This window comes from Gorilla gorilla, chromosome 2 (assembly GCF_029281585.2).
Source record: "Gorilla gorilla gorilla isolate KB3781 chromosome 2, NHGRI_mGorGor1-v2.1_pri, whole genome shotgun sequence".
Classification (NCBI taxonomy): domain Eukaryota; kingdom Metazoa; phylum Chordata; class Mammalia; order Primates; family Hominidae; genus Gorilla; species Gorilla gorilla.
Window position 1 is genome coordinate 134,857,148 of NC_086017.1, and position 5,551 is coordinate 134,862,698.

A 5,551-nucleotide genomic window follows, 5' to 3' on the forward strand; every position below is an offset into this window, starting at 1 on the left:
TGCGCGGGCTCCGCTGCCAGGTCACCAGGGGTAGCGCCGGGCGCGACGTCACAGAGCCGCCCCGCCTCTCCTGCAGCGGCGGGTTCCCAGGGTCCCGCTAGGGCGCTGTTGGGGGAAGCTGAAAGCTGTTTTGGGCTTTGCTGGTGGTGAAAGAACCAGACGGCCTAGAGGGTCAAGGACTGGGCTGGGGGCGTTAGGAAACCCGGGCTGGGGGCGTTGGGGGTGGGGCGGAATGTGTAGCCATTGACGGTGCGCTTTTGTAGGTGAGAGGGCAGAAGTGGAGCTTGATCTTTGGGCTTGTGGAAAGTGGACAGGTGAGAATTCCTCAGGAATCATAGTAACAACACTTCTTACAATGCATTTTTTGGTGCCAGGAATTGTTCTAAGTGCATTACACACATGAACTCATTTTATCCTTACTGCCACCCCATGAGGCAAGTACTATTGTTATCCCCGTTTTTACAGATGAGGGAACTGAGCAGAGAGATTAAACTTGTCCAAGATGTCAGCAAGTGACAGAGTCAGGATTTGAACCTGCGTTGCGTGGTCCCAGAATCCTCACTCTTGACCTTATAATGCTAAGAAAGGGGGATGGAGTGGACAGGAACAGAGCCTGAGACGCCTGGGGACAACAGGGAAAGATAGAAAATATTTACCGGGTAGAATGTGGTTACTGTGCCAGGGCACTTTTACAAACATGATGACATCAAAGTTTCACAGTAAACTCTGAAGGTAGGTTTTACCTTCGCTTTGGAAATAAAAAACAGGCTCAAGGCTTCGAGTAATTTTGCCTGTGATCGAACAGGGGCAGCAGGGCCCAGGGCCCAACTTTACTCCAGGTCTTCTGGTTTCAAGACTGTGTGTGTGTATGTGTGTGTGTGTGTGTGTGTGTGTGTGTGTGTGTGTGTGTGTGTTTTGAGACAGGGTCTTGCTCTGTTGCCCAGGCTGGAGTGCAATGGGGTAATCATGACTCACTGCAGCCTCAATCTCCTAGGTCTAAGCAATCCTCCCACCTCAGCCTCCCAAGTAGCTGAGACTGCAGGTGCTTGCCATGATGCCAGGCTAATTTTTATATTTTTATAAACAGGGTTTTGCCATGTTGCTCAGGCTGGTCTTGAATTCCTGGGCTCAAGTGATCCACCTGCCTTGGTCTCCCAAAGTATTGGGATTACAGGTTTGAGCCACCGCACCTGGTCTCAAGACTGTTCGTTTTAAGCACCTGAGGAGGCGAGAAAAGCCCCATCTTTCTCTGCTACAGCCCATGTCACTTCACACCTATTTTAAAGGGGCCCATTGCATCATCTAATCCTTCATTCCGTTTATACAACAGTGTGTATTAGTCTAAATGGATTAGTTCACCCAGGGCCTTCAAAGCTTTCTCTGGTTGTGAGATGAAAGCCTTTGTCTCTCCCTAAAGCAATTTTAAGCATCAGTGAACAAGTGGGGGAACTAGATTTTTGGGTTATGCATGCAGAAAGCTTTTCACAGCCTGTTGTCATCCATTTGTAAAGAGGCCACTCTGCTGGCATTTGTCAAAATCCTGTAGGTCCTTGCACACCTGGAGAATCCTGGATGGTCTGGGGATGGCCACTGCCCACAGGGCAAGATCTGGGGATGAAAGAAACTAGTCACTAGCTATCACCTGCCTTTCTGAGGCCTCTGTGGAGGGGCTGCCAGGTGTTGGTATAGGCACCTGACAAACAGGGTGTGCCTTAGGTTTGGAGGGGGAGGCTGGAGGCTTGAGGGCTGCAGGTGCATCTTCCAGGATAACAAGAATGCTCTGGCCACTGGGGTCTGTTCTGTTGTATGCACATGGGACAAAGGTGTGCCAATCTCTTCCTGCTTTCATGCAGAGTAAATAATGCTGACAGGAGTGAATAATAATGATCTTTGTGCAGAAGAAGGGGTTTTTCAGACAAAGCACTAGCAGCTGGAGATGGGAGATGAAATAGAATAGAATTTTAGTGTAGCAGGTTAAACACAAGGGAGGAATTTCATGGGACTGTCTGACTGAGGCGATTTGATGTCTGTCTGTAGGAGGCCAGGTTGAGAGGCATAGGTTAGATTATCCTTGATCTGTTCGTCAATAAATATAACAGGATACAGTCAAGAGAATACAATTTTACAGGAAAATGATAATAACATAATTCAGGAAAGTTGCTTTCTTCTAAAACAGAGGTAAGAGTAGAGAGGGAGGAGCACATAGATGTTACTGGTAGTGGTCTAGTTTTGGGGTGGGTGATGGGTTCATGGGTGTTTATTATGTTTCAGTAAAAAAATCTGTCTTAAATATTACAGTAAAATCTTTGATTACGTACAATCTTTTATCAAGTAGGTTACCCTGTTTTCTGCTATTTTCTTGTACAAACGAATATTGACTGTATCCTTTCTCATCATTTCCCTTTTTCTACTAGATAATTCCCATCAACATAAAAACATTTCTTCATCATTTTCCTCTTCAGCTTTGACCCTTTTCTCTGCTTCCCTTTATTGCCAAGCTCTTTAAAAGAGTTGCCCATACCTGCCACCTCTAATTTCCCTCTTCCAAATCTCTTTTTAATATACTTGAACCAGGCTTTCATCCCCACCACTCTACTGAAATGACTTGTGTTAAAGTCCCCAATGACATGCTGTTAAATCCAAAATCATCTCTCAGCCTCGGCTCAACCTATCAGCAGCATTTGACCCTGTTGATCACTTTCACATGCTTGAAACGTTTTCTTTCCTTGGATTCCAGGACATTAGACTCTTGGTTTTTCTCCTTCCTCATTGGCTGTTCTTTCTCAGTCTCTTTTGCTTGTTCTTCCTCCTCTCCCTGGCACTTTAATCTTGGAGTGCCCTAGGATTTACACTTGGACTTCTCTATCTACATGCACTCTCTTTTTTATCTCATCCAGTTTCATGTTTTGGATACTACATTTACGTCTTCAGCCCTAATCCTTCCCTAAATACCACATTAGAACATCCAACTGTTTACTCTGCACCACTGGATGTCTAATAGACTTCTCAGACTTAATACACCCCAACTGCACTCCAAGATTCCTCTCCAAACCAGTTCCTCCAGGCTTCCTCATAGAGGCTAAAAACCTTGGCATTATCCTTGGCTGCTTTTTCTCTCACACCTTAAATCCAATCAGAGCAAATGCTATTGGCTGTATCTCCAAAAGTCATTCAGAATTGGAGCACTTCTCTCCACTTCCATCACCTTGGTCCAAGCAAACTTCATCTCTCACCCGGACCACTACAATGGCTTCCTAACCCGTCTCCCTGTTTCCGCCCTTCCCTTCCGGTGGTCTGTTCTCATCACAGCTGCAGGATCGAATTACTGAAAACCTAAGACTGATCATGCCATTCCTCTGTTTAGAACCCTCAGTGGCTCCCACCTTATGCAAGTAAAAGTCAAAATAACCCACAGGCCCTTAAACTCTCTGAACCCATCATTTTCTCTTTTCTCCTTCATCACTTGCCTCCAGCTATGCTGGCCATCTTATTATCCCTCAGAAAGGCCAGACCCTCTCCTGCCTCAAGACTTGTGCACTTGCATTTCGTCTGCCTGGAACATGATGTCCTCAGGTATCCACAGGTTTCATTCCTTAGCACCTTCGGTTTTGTATCCAAATGTGACCTTTTAAGGGAGTCTTATCTGACTCTTTTAAGTTGAACACCAATATCCCTTCCAACTCCTCCCTTGCTTTATAATCATTACATACTATGTATTTTTAAATTTTTGTTTTATTGATTTCTCTATATTTTTTCACTGGAGTACATGGGATTCTGTTTGTTTTAGTCACTGCTGTACTTCGGGAGCCTCGAACAGAACTGTGCACATAATGGGTACCATAAATATTTGTTTACTGAATTAAATTCTCCTTTTTTTCTCTCCTTCCACCTTGCTTCCCCTTCCTTCCTTCTTTTAAGAGGCCCTTCTGAAAAATGATACTTTAGTGTCCATTCAGCTTTGCATGTTCAGTATCTTAGGGACTAAAGTTCTATTTGGCCAAGTAACCATAGGTCTGGCACCAGAGAGTGGGAATCCTGACGGTCTTCTCTACCATCTCAGCCTTATAATAAATATCAACTGTCTCATACTAGCTATGAGCTCAGAAAGTCAGTTCTCCCTATCCTGTGTGGCTTATATTGTGGCTCACTTTCCCAAGATCTTAAATGTGCCATTTCATAGGAGGAGACGAGAGTGACCCTGTCCCACCTGCTGCTTGGATCATGGTGAGGCTGGGGCTGAGCAGTGATGATGGGTACACCATACTCAGGTTCAGCACAATTCTGTGATTTAGCTGTGGGGTGTGGTTGTTAGACTCCCCGTGGAGCCAATCAACCCTGTGTACATAAACTCCTTTCACATATACATTTGTTTTCTTTTGCTGCATTGCAAATTACCACATACTTAGCAGCTTAAAACAAGACAGATTTGTGATCTCAGTTTCCACAGGGCAGGAGTCTGGGTGGGTTAGCTGGGTACTCCGCTAAGGGTCTTGCCCAGCTAAAATCCAAGTGTTGGCTAGGGCTGTGCTCTCATATGAGCCTTAGGGTCCCCTTCCATATTCATTGGTTGTTGACAAAATTCAGTTCCTTGGGGATGTAGGACTGAAGTCCCTGTTTTCTTGCTGGATTTTGGTCAGGGATTGTTCTCAACTCGTAGAAGCCACTTTCATGTTGTAGTTCCATGGCCCTGGAATGGCAGTTTACCACACTGATGTTTGCTTTCTTCCAGGCCAGCAGAGGCATCTGTTGTTGTTTCTTTTGTCTGTTTTTTAAGGCTTACTGGATTAGGTCAGATCCACCCAGGGTAATCTCCTTTTTGACTAACTCAAAGTCAACTGATTAGGGACCTTAATTACATCTGAAAGTTCTCTTTTGCCACATAATATTAATCACAGGAATGAAATCTCCTCATATTCATAGGTCTCACCCAGACTTACAGCAATGATGAGATTATACAGGGCATGTACACCAGGGGGTGGAAATGTTGGAGGCCATCTTAGAATCCTGCCTACCACAATATGCCTCTTTATGAAAGAAACTGATGGGAAGGTCTGTTACCTCTCTTCAGAGTTGAAACCATTGAGACGACAAGCACAGCTACTCATTGTGGTTCTGGATCCCCTCCTCTTCCTGCTACCTCTGTGTGTAGTCTTTTTCCAGAAACTAGGAGAGCAACACCTCCTATAACCACTCAGTTATGAGAAACAAACCACAAAATTTCACATAAATGAAAATGTCTACCTAATCAAAGTCTACTTCTTTAAGGATTTGAGTGATTGGGGTGGGGGGAAAGGAGAATATTTGTCACTGGGAGGCAGGGTGAGTTGTGTGGACACGGTTCCTTCCTTCTTGACACCTGTGTCTTCTGTGGCTGCCCTGATTCTACTTAGGACTCCCCTAGGCTGTATGGCATCTTCACATACATTAGAAAAAGGTGGTCGCTCAGGGGCAGACATACCCCCTTGGGCATATGGCCTGACAAGTAGGGTAGGAGCTGAACTTCAGCCCACTCTCACCCCTCAGAAAACTGCCTGGTTTTCCTGCCTCCAGA